This window comes from Hylobates moloch, unplaced genomic scaffold, assembly GCF_009828535.3.
Source record: "Hylobates moloch isolate HMO894 unplaced genomic scaffold, HMol_V3 SCAFFOLD_9, whole genome shotgun sequence".
In the NCBI taxonomy this organism is placed as follows: domain Eukaryota; kingdom Metazoa; phylum Chordata; class Mammalia; order Primates; family Hylobatidae; genus Hylobates; species Hylobates moloch.
The window spans coordinates 58,922,678-58,934,791 of NW_026652284.1; positions in this window are offsets into that span (position 1 = coordinate 58,922,678).

The window sequence follows — 12,114 nt, forward strand, 5'->3', positions numbered from 1 at the left end:
GAGATAAAATTCATGGTTGAAAATAGTGACGTCTCAAGAATATTGCATTGCAGAGGATAAAAACTTAATTCCTATCACCTTTTTTTTAGTTTATACAAGAGTAACTATTTTAAAATTTGTATCACAAACTGGTGTGCTGCATTTGTACACACACACACACACACACACACACACACGCACAAAGATTTGATAAGACATAGAGAAATGAGATGTCCAATAGGACAACACATAACTAGATGGGCAAATTAAGGTAAGCCATCCAGCTAAATAAGGCTTTGGTAAAGGTATTTCTGGGAATTCTGTAGCAGGAATTATCTTCAGTTTGCTGGAATTAAGATGAGCCAAAAGGGGGTTATATCTTACTCTTTTGGCCTAAGCGATACATTGTTCAGAGAGGAAGATCTCCAGGAAGGATCTTGCAGGCCTTGAACAAAAGTTTACTGGAGTTTCTGAGAATATGCCTTACAGAAATGCACTCAAACAGCCTAAAGAAATGAGAGTTCTAATAACAATAGAATAAACCTCAGTGTCAGGAATTTACAGAAAAAAGGGGGAAAAATAGTAGAAAGGGATTAAGAAACACATTTTTATATACTCAAGAAAGAAAGCTAACTAATATACATGTAAAGAACCTTAAAGACTTTTTCCTGAATAGTGTTATCTTTTAAAAAAACACTGGTAATAAAATTAACTTTGGAGATCTAACAAGACTAAAGAAGTACTGTGAACTTTTGGAGTCTGAAACTAAGAAAAAGACTGACAAAGGTGATGATGTAGGTTACTGCTAATAGAACATGTTTAAATTTTGGCTGCCATGATTCATTTTACACATTGCTTGAGTAGGATGGTGTGACTATTATGACTGTCCTGTTGAATTTCTAAGTTTTCTTTTATCCCACATCCTCTTTGAAATTCACAAGCCAAGATATAATCATGAAGTTTTAAGGGTAAAAAAATAGCTATAGTTAAAGAAAGACAACTTAAACCGATTCTGCCTTCTCAGATAGTCCTAAATACAATTCAACAAATCAAATTTGTCTAGGAAATAAAATTTGAGCATTTATTAAGTTTAAGTCTTTTTTTATTAGGTGTAATAAAAGTGAAATTTTTAAAAGACCACAGAATCCAATAGACCAATAAAAACTGAAATAATAATGGGGACCATAGTTTTTCTATCAGTATTTCCAGTCTTCCCCCATCACCACTTCATCTTCCTTTTAAGAACCTATTATTCAATTCTACCATCTAATGAGAATTTAGTTTTTTCTCAGCTGATTCCTAGGCCTTTAGCAACAGAGAATTGGGAGAACAGATATACAAGTTAGAGAGATAAGAGGAAAAAGAAGATTCTCAGATAAATAGTGCTAGAGGTTTCCTTCATTGAGAATAAACCAGGTAATGATTGAAACAGATTTTTAAAAAGTTGTTTAACATGTTTAAGTCAACATGCGTAATTCAGAATAAAGAATTACGAGGAGGATTTTTAAAGCAGTGATATGGGTTTTTAAAATAAGTTTGAGAAGTTTGACAAGTAAGACATTTAAATGAAAATACAGAATGAAACAAAATTGGGAAGGAGAGAAAAGGGCCTTTTATAGGTTCTGAATTAGATCTTCTTTAATATCCTAGAAGGTATATAAGTAAATATTGGGAATTCTCTTCAATTATTTCTGGTTTTCAGATGAAACTTCTTTGAATTAGGCTCCATACAAAGAGGAGGCCACAGGGGACCTGATGGTTTATTAAAGGATATTCATTTAATAGAAACGGTAACAGAAGCACATACATATCTATGATAAATGTCTGAAACTGCTAAATAGTAGCAAATGAACATGGAACATCCTATACAGATTCTGGGAAAGAAACCTCACTTGACAGGATATATTATGAAAAATGAATCACTGAAATTATTTATTGGAATAAGTATTTCACGAAGAAAGAAAAATTAGGCATTCTGTGTATAAAAACTAACATAAACTAAGGTACACAGGTAGGAAAACAAGATCATATAATTTAAAAATAATCCCTGTTAGCCAGAGCACGGTGTGTAGATGCTAAGTCTGAGGAGAGACGCTAGGCTAGGTGGAGAAGAAATCTGAGACTCTATGGAGAAGGACCTGGAAGCCCCCAAAGCTGATGAAAGTCAGTGAGGATTTGAGGGTGTGCCTGAAATAGTTTAGAAGTGGCTGGCAGGCCAGTTCCCAGACCAGTCAGAGAGAAAAGTGTAAACATCAAGGCATGTCCCACACACAAGGACCCTGAGCTGCAGATAAGGCTTGTGCTGAGGAGCCTAACACAGAAATGAAAGAATTCTGAAAGTGAGAGTTAAATTTTTGAAAGTTGGCTAATGGCTAGAGATGGAAGTAGACACAGGACTTATTCAAAGGTTAATAATTTAGTAGCTGGAAAAGCCGAAGAGATGTCAGAGGGTAAATGAGAAGTAGCAGAGGTGCATACAATGAGGCACAGATAGGATTCTTTCTGGTAAAGCAGCTGCTGCTGTCCTTTATCCATATCCTACTCATGCCCTTGCCCTGATTCACTCCTCAGTTTTTAGAGGCACCCTCTGTCTACACTCACAAGATGTGGTTCAAGTATAAGAGAAAGATGTATTTTTATATCGCACTGTAGGAAGGGGCTAGAAGACTTTTCTCAGAGTAATAGTAACTATTATGTTCTGAATATGTTTCAGATGCTTGATTATATTACCTTTCTCACAGTTACTCTGAAATATGAATATATTTATTTGCTTATAAAGGAGCAATCTTGGACTCAGAGAACTTAAGAGCCTTGTCCTAGGCCATGTAAGTTTTATGTTGCAAAGGCAGGACTGAAAATTAGGTCCATCTTCTCAGGTGACAATTCTCACGCTCTTTCAACTACAAGCGAGCTACCCAACAGAACAATAATATGAGCTGAACACGTAGTTTTACATTTTCCAGTAGCCACATTAAAAAATTAGAAAGAAAGCGGTAAAATAACTCAATATATCCAAAATATGGTTGTTCAATACCTAACCAACATAAAAATTATTGATACATTCTTTATTTCGTACAAATTCTTCAAAGTCTGGTATCTGTTTTGGCTGATCTCAATCCAGACCAGCCAAATTTCAAATGTCTTGCCTACCATATTATACAGCACAGAACTGTATACCGTATTCTGCTTTCTGACAATTAAACAAGGAGAGGATTCACTTTTGCAGGATGGAGGTGTACAGTGTGCATGTATGTGTATAGTTCTTTCTCAGTGATGCTCAACTCTGGCTTCCTGTCCAAATCAGCTGGAAAACTTTTTAAAGATTAACAACTCAGCCAAATTTCTGTAGATTTTGATTTTATTGTAAGGAGAGGTTCAGGTATAGGTATTTTTTAGCTTTGTATTAAAGTATAATAAATATTTTAAAGTACCCATAAATGTTCAATGTGATGGCTTTTTCTAAAATGAACACTCAGGTAACCAACATCCAGATCAAGGATCCAAATATCATAACATACTGGAAGCTCCTGTCATGTTCCTTTCTAGTCATCACTCACTAGAAAGAACTGTATCCTCTGAGACTGGTGAATGCTAAATCCTCATCTGTCCCTCCAGAGTAGGCTCCAAAGTTCGGCCCAGAATGGTCACCTAATGCATTTATGAAGGCTCATTGCAAGTCACCCTTCTGTAGAGTTCTATTGTCATGTTTCTCAGGTCAACCTGAAGATCCCAAAATCGTAACTCACCTGCAAACCTATTCATATTTTAGAAGTGTTTACCCAAGGAAGTACAGGTCCCTCACACCACTATATCCCCTTGTCCATGCAGGTCCCATCTCCATTCAGTTCTGAACCATCAAGCTGGCTCCACCTCTGTTCAGCTCTTCTTAGCTACATGATCCCAGGGATTTGGTCCTGTCCTTGCCTTTCCTGAACTATCCATCTATTTTTTCCCTGAGTTTCATCTCCCTCATTATCAAAAGATCAGATGGATGACAACTTTGTGAAGCCAGTATCACAGATTTCAGTTCCCTGCTGAACAGGTTATAAGTCCCAGGCTTACTCCCCTTTCCTTGGTACATAATTTCCCAACATTTTGCTCTAGCCCATCTCATTACTACACAGATCATCTGGTCCCATAAGCTAATTTCTGTAGAAACAGCATTTGTTCTTCCTGTTGGTCATTTACCTCCTTCAGATTTAAGTAATTTAAAATATATTTACTATGAAAACTCAAAATTGTTGCCATTAATACAACAGCATTCCCTCACTGACATAATCAGAAAGTTATCGTCAATCAAAATATTTCCTAACTCTAGCCAATCTGAAAAGCATAAAAGTGGACTGAATCCTTAGGCTTTATGATTTAATAAGTCCTGAGTAAGCAGCTTCTAGATGTATTAAACACCCAGCAACATTTGGCCTGTCATTTACTGGAATTACAATTGCTTCATAGTGTCACTTTTTTCTCTGCTCTCAGAACAATGCCTTGTTGTACTTCCAGCCCATACAAGAATATTTTGAATGAGTCTGACTTTGCAAAGACAGCACTTGCAATTGAGAAAGGGAAAACATGACCATCTGTTCTCTCCCTTCATGGATCAATCTGACAATATCCTAATACAGCTGTCTTCCTTCTTGACTCCATCCTACTCAGCCCACCTGCCTGCTTCTGCCAGTTTCCTACTTGAGCTTCCTCACTTACATTGTGTCTCTCCACATTCCTCTCCTCCTACTCCCATATCACTATTCTTCATTTTATCTCTTCATGATTTTTATAATTCTCAAGAATGCCTAATCAGTTGCTCTCCATTCTGCATCCTCCCAGCCTCAACTTTCTTCCTCAATCTCTCTACCCGGCACTTCTTGCACACCTCTCAGCCACTACCCACCTTTATGTGGGAGGAAGAGAAAAAAAAGAAATGAGCTCCAGACTCAAGCTGCTAGATATGATTCAGTCCAAAGTTTGTTGGAAGTATGGAGCCCCTCGGTATTGGCGAGGAACAGGTGGTACAAGGCAAAGTAGGAGAGGAGGGATGCATAAATAACACTGGTGGTAAGAGTAGTCTTCACCTCTATTATTCATCAACTGAATGACACCTCTGAGTCATTCATCAACTAGGAGAGAGGTGGTGGGTGGTACCCAGTTCCACTAACTTCTGCCACCACGAGAATCAGAAATTTTACGAGGTCCCCAAATATCAGAGAAACACCTTGATTTGTCATCTATCTATCCAGTGGAATTCCAAATGACTGACAATTTTAGAAAACACTTGGAAAAAATATATAGGAAAAGCTTACTTTAATCGCCATAGCCTCAGAATCTATACTCCTTACTCATGAGATGTATGATTTGGGACAATTTACTTAGCCAATCCCAGTCTCAGTTTCCTATCTGTAAAAGGAAATAATATAGCATCTCTTAGGAATGTTGACTGATAGCTCCTAAGAAGAATGTTAAAAGGTTGAGATTAATCAATAAATGTAAAGTATTGGGAACAGCGCCTGGCACTTTGTGTAAATAAATATTAGCTTCTAATATGGTTGTTGCTTTGTCATTATATGAGATATGTTGATTATAGTCTTAAATGACTCAGAGAGCAGTCAAATGGCTTTTAGCTCTCATAAATTAGTGCCCTCATCTGCACAGAGATTTTATTCATTAATTTACTGAACAGATATGAAGGAGTTCCCACCTAATATGTGTCAGATATTTTTCAAGATGCTTGCTATCTAATGACTTAACCACAGTCATAAAACTCAGTTTAATTGCATCCCAGCAAACCAAATATTTATATTAGAGGGTTTCCTCTAGTTGAGTGTAGAAAATCCAAATTTGGTGGAGCAAAGTGTTATTAACTATTTGAATCAAGAGTTATGAAATGAAGAGAGAGAAATGCAGAGACAGAGACAAAGAGAAAAACAGAGAGAGAAAGAGAGACTACTGCAGGACTATCTTCAAGTCAACATAAGAAATTCAGTCCTAACTTTTTCTTAACAGCTGTTACCTTTGCAGTTTCACAATGTCACTAGACAGTAGAAGGGGGCATAAATTCTCTTAATTATATAAAATATAAAGCCATCAGAGATTGGCACTGGAAGGACAGTAAGAAGCATCGGACAGACTTAGTCATTTGATGACATTTCCTCTGGCACCTCTGACAGCTGCTTTCTTGATAATTTTCTGATTTAAGTGCAGATAAAATCCCATTCTCTTGGCTCCCTTAGTAAAACTGAGACCAGGCAGAGTCTGGTAAACATTGAGGAAGAACAAAAGGAAGAAAAACAGAAAGTATAGATTGACCAGCTGACTAAAGGAAGATTTCTCTTTTTAATTTTTTTAAATTTTTATAGTCTAGTTAACCTCAGTCCAGGATCTCAAGGCCTTTGTATTATGCATGGAGTCCTCCAAAGAAAACTTAGGTACTGTCTAGAAAATTTCCCCTTTTTAGCTGTAGGCTCTTCCTCCCATTCCAGTTTCTGGCCTAAGAGAGACTCCTCTTCTGCTAGTTAGATGTATCATGAAAGCTATCTTTAAATAAATACCTACTTTCACATATAGTATTAATTATGTGATTAACGTAACACTGACATGTTATTCATGACACTGATGAAGTATTTTCTGGCTGATTTAAAAAAAGATAGTCCTGAAACTCACATATTCTTAACAAGATATATAGGGGCTATGATGATTGTCAATCTATTTACTCAACTAGAAAAGCTAACTTTTAAAATTATTTATACAATAGTAAAATAAAAAGTATTTTCCTCCCAGACCTAAGAAAACTCCACATAACAGACATTCTGGGTAATCAAATATTTACTATAAGTGTCTTTAAATAAATACCTGTGTTTAATAAAGCATATTTCTCAATCAGATAGGAAAGCCAGGTTACTTAATAATTAAACCAGTCTTTCATATATCACAAGTAAAAAATAAAAGTATATCTTTATATATTTCTGTGTTTTTCTATGTTTCTATATTTCTATTTTATAATCTTTATTTCTGTAAATATGACAAATAATAAGTAATAGATATCTGCCTCCTGGTGGCCATATGCAGTTCTAAAAGGGAAAAAAAAGTACCCTGTGTCTCTCAAAGCACAACAAAAAGATTTTGTTTTAGAAAACTGCTTATTCAGAAAAACAATGTAGGTTGGCTTGATACCAATCAGGGAACAAGTCAACAGTGGTAGCCAATATGACTGTCTTCCAAGAACACTGTGGAACACAACAGGTCCCCTTTTCACTCAATCGACTTGTGAGCCATTAATATATGCACATAAGCTTCAAAATATTCTTAGGAAAATCAATTTAAAATGAATTAAAATGTTTGCCTGGCAATTCTAATATATTTATCAAGAATATCTTCCCTAAAACTCCGAGATCTTACAGTACAGTTTGCCTTTGTTATCTTTAGCTAACCAGAATATGCTTCATGTAAGTTTTCCTGATCTAAAATCTCCTTGGTCAATCAGATATGGCCAGAAAAATACACTCTTTTTTGTTTGCTTAAGTGTCTTTACTTGGCAACAGAATAAACCTCTTGGGAAGTACCAAACATGCCTTGACAGAAACAGCACTGGAACTACATGCTAGAAATGAAGGAGGCTTTGCCAAAACAATAATTAACTGAAGCAACTTTTTAAACTATGAATTATCAAAAATCTTAATTTTTGAAGCATTGCCTTAGTAGAAAAAAAAGGTGAAATATATTGCATTTCGAGTAAGTAATAAATATTTGACTTAAATACTTGTAAACTTTACTATACAGAATATTTTGAATACAAGAAACACATTTCAACAGACAATAAAAGCAGCTAAATTATCACGTAATTTTTAAATGATTAGATAAATTAACCCAAGACTAATTAAGTACTTAAATCACTTTCTTTGGAATATAAAGTTGCCATTGGGAAAGTGATAGAGAACATATTTATGTTTTATTCCAAACACGTCAGTGATTAGTGCTGGTCTGCAGATGAGAGAGGATTGAATGGTTATTATTTTAACACAAGTAACAAACATAACAAACAAGTTAACTGAGCCCATGCCACGGAACATACAGATATACAAGATATTTCTTTAAACTCTATCAGAAATATTTTTTCTCCCTTTTTTAAATTATTTTTTGAGAAATACAGCACAGTTATATTATCACAGATGAACGCTTGCTTAAACAACTGAGGAAACAATTCACAAGAATAAATAATATATTTGATTACTAAGGACAAACGCTCACTCATTATAGCTCTCTAATATGAATTATAATTTTTAAAAATATTGATAGAAAATGTTAAGCATATATCAAGTAAAAAGTAGTGTAATGAACCTCTATGTAGCCATTACCCAGCTCTAACATTCTTGGAAAATCTTTTTTTGTCTATATCCCACAGGAAGTATAACCCACTGGATTACTTTGAGGACGATCCAAACATCCTATCATTTTAGTTTTAAATACTTCGGTTTGCATCTCTGAAATAGTGTTTTGCCCATAAACATAATAGCATTATTATAACTTAAAGAAAGAGTAATGCCTTATTATCAAACAGTCACCCTTCCAGTTTACAATTGTCTCATAAATGACTATATAGTCAGTTGGTTTAAATCTGGGTTCATAATAGATCCATATACTGTAATTATTATTAAGTCCTTTGAAACTCTTTTTGTTATTAGGTTGGTGCAAAAGTAATTGCAGCTTTTGGCCTTAAAATTAATGGCAAGAACCACATTACTTTTGCACCAGCCTAATAATAGGTTTTATTATTTAGAACAGTTTTAGATTTGCAGGTTGATTGAGCATACATTACAGAAAGTTCCCATATAAACCTTGCACGCAATTCCCCCAATTATTAACATCTTACATTAGTATGGGAAATTTATTAGAACTAATGAACCACGCCTGTAATCCCAGCACTTTGAGAGGCTGAGGCGGGTGGACCACTTGAGGCCAGGAGTTTGAGACCAGCCTGGCCAACATGGTGAAACCCTGTCTCTACTAAAAATACAAAAATTAGCCAGGTGTGGTTAGGGGCACCTGTAATCCCAGCTACTCAGGAGGCTGAGGCAGGAGAATAACTTGAACCCAGGAGGCAGAGGCTGCAGTGAGCTGAGACAGCACCACTGCACTCCAGCCTGGGCCACAGAGCAAGACTCTGTCTCGATAGATTAGATAGATAGATAGATAGATTAGATAGATAGATAGATAGATAGATAGATGATAGATAGATAGATAAGATAAATTATTATTAACTCAAGTTCGTATGTTATTCAGATTTTCTTGTTTTCACGTAATGTCTTTTCTCTATTCTGGGATCTTACTCAGGTTACCACACTGTGTATACATCTTGTCACAGCTCTTTAGGCTCTTCTTGCCTGTGGCAATTTTTCAGACTTTCCTTCTTTTTAATTACTTGATGGTTTTGATGAATATTGAGTCAGATGTTTTGTAGGTTGTCCCTCAATTTAAATGTTTGATGTTTTTCTCATGATTAGACTGAGGTTATGGGTTTGGGGGAAGAATATTGTGAAGGCAAAGGGCCATTTTCATTATGTCATATTAAGGATACATATTATCACCCTGACTTATCACTGTTGATGTTGACCTTAATTACCTAGTAGAAGGCATTTTCGTCAGGTTTCTCCCTTGTAAAGCAATTCTTTTAATTTCTGTCTTTGCTATACTGTACCTTTGATAAAGAAGACATGATTTGAAGCTCAAACTAAGTTGTGGGGACTCATGCAATTTCATTTGGGGTGGAGTTTCTGCATAATTTCTTTGGGGTTCTTCTGCATGGGAGATTTATCTCTTCTCTCCCATTAACTTATTTATTCCCTTCTTATAGATTCAGACATTTATGTTATGTTTTAGATTATAATACAGTGCTTCTTTATTTATTACTCAAATAGTTTCAGCTTTGGTCGTTGGAAACTCTTTCAGTGAGCTCCTGTGCCCCTTTGACATACCCCAATCACAAACCAGTGTAAGATATTTTGGGGGTTTCGTTTTGGTTTTGGTTTTGGTAATTTAATACTTTCTTACTTTCTGGCACGACAAGATGATCTAGGCGCATCTTAAATATTTCTGCCCAGTTCTAGAATCAGCCATTTTCTCCAAGGAGCCCTGATTCCTTAATTGGAGAACGATATTAGAATTCAAGATCTGGGTATTAGATGCACACATTGCTATTGAGGTCTCATTTCTTCTAGGCTGTCTCATCTGACACAATAAATAAAGATATGTATGTGTACCAAGCTATGTATATATGCACAGAAGTTGGGCATCCCTTATCTGAAAGTCTTGGGACTGAAAGAGTTTTGAATTTTGGAATTTTGGGGGGATTTTGGAATATTTGCATTTACAAAAATAGATATCTCTGGGATGTGACCTAATTCCAAACATGAAATTTATGTTTCATGTATACCTTATACACATAGCCTGAAGATAACTTTGTATAATTTTTTTTTTTTGAGATGGAGTCTCGCTTTGTTGCCAAGCTGGAGTGCAGTTGCAGGATCTCCACTCACTGCAACCTCCGCCTCCTGAGTTAAAGCCATTCTCTTTCCTCAGCCTCTCTAGTAGCTGGGACTGCAGGCACGTGCCACCAGGCCCAGCTAATTTTTTGTATTTTTAGCAGAGACAGGGTTTCACCGTATTAGCCAGGATGGTCTCAATCTCCTGACCTCGTGATCCGCCCTCCTCAGCCTCCCAAAGTGCTGGGATTACAGGCATGAGCCACCGTGCCCAGCCTTCATATAATATTTTCAAATATTTTTGTGTATGAGACAAAGTGTTAACTGTGTTTTGACTGTGACCTGTCACATGAGGTCAAGTGGGGAATTTTCTACTTGTGGCATTATGTTGGCGCTCAGAAACTTTTGGTTTTCAGAGCAGCTTGGGTTTTAGATTTTCAGGAGATGGATGCTCAACTTGTACCTATAAATATTTCTAGATGTTATTATCTGTATCTATATTACATTAGACATAAGTTCATACTAATGTGTCCAACTCTAATCCATTATGACTTGAATCGTTTTAGCCTTTTCCTCTTATTTATATAAAAATTCCCATTCCAGCAATGAGAAATTGGCTCCCACTATCCAACATCGATTTATTTATTATCCCATTCCAGTTTACATGTGTAACTATGTCACAGTTGCTAGCCTATACCTACATGGGACACAAATTTATCAACTAGAATACAACACTTATGCATGCTGTTCTTTTTGCCTTTAACCATACACACTCCATTTATTTCTAAAGTTACTAAAGTAGATAGCACTACACTAAGTGAGATTGTCTTGTGCATTTTTAATTCAGTTAGATTGTCTTGCAACAGCCTGCATTCTTTCCTGGGATCCTCTGACTCCCTAAATATATATATTCATACATATATATATGAATATATATGTATATATGTATATAAATACATATACATATATATGTGTTTGTGTGTATATATATACACACACATATATATTTATGTGTACATATATATATGTACACATAAATTTCATGTCTTTAAATCTTTGGGCTGTAAACTTGTGGATTTTAACAAATGCATAATGGCATGTATGTATAATGGCATGTATGCATCATTACGGTATAATAAAGAATTGTTTTACCAGCTAAACATCATCTATGCATCACCTATTTACCAAGTCCCCCTACCCTAAGCTCCAGGCAACCACTGATATTTTATTGCCTCTATAATTTTCCCTTTTCCAGAATGACGTATTTTTAAGCAGACTATGTAGCCTTTTCAAACTGGCTTCTTTCGCTTAGCAATATTCATTTAAGTAATATGCATGTGTCCATGTCTTTTATGATTTGATAACTTTTTATAGCTGAATAATATTTCCTGGTATAGATGTACAACAGTTTGTTTATACATTCACCTATTGAAGGACATCTTGCTTGCTTCCAGTTTGGGGCAATTAAAAATAAGAGACCAGTAAACATTTGCATGAAGGTTTTTGTGTAGACAAAAGTTTTCAGCTCAATTGGGTAAATACCTAAGGGCATGCTTGCTAGAGTAAGTGATTAAACTATGTTTACCTTTAAAAACAATTGCCAAACTTTCTCCAAAGTAATTGTACCATTTTGCCTTCTTACCAATAAAGAATGAGAATATCT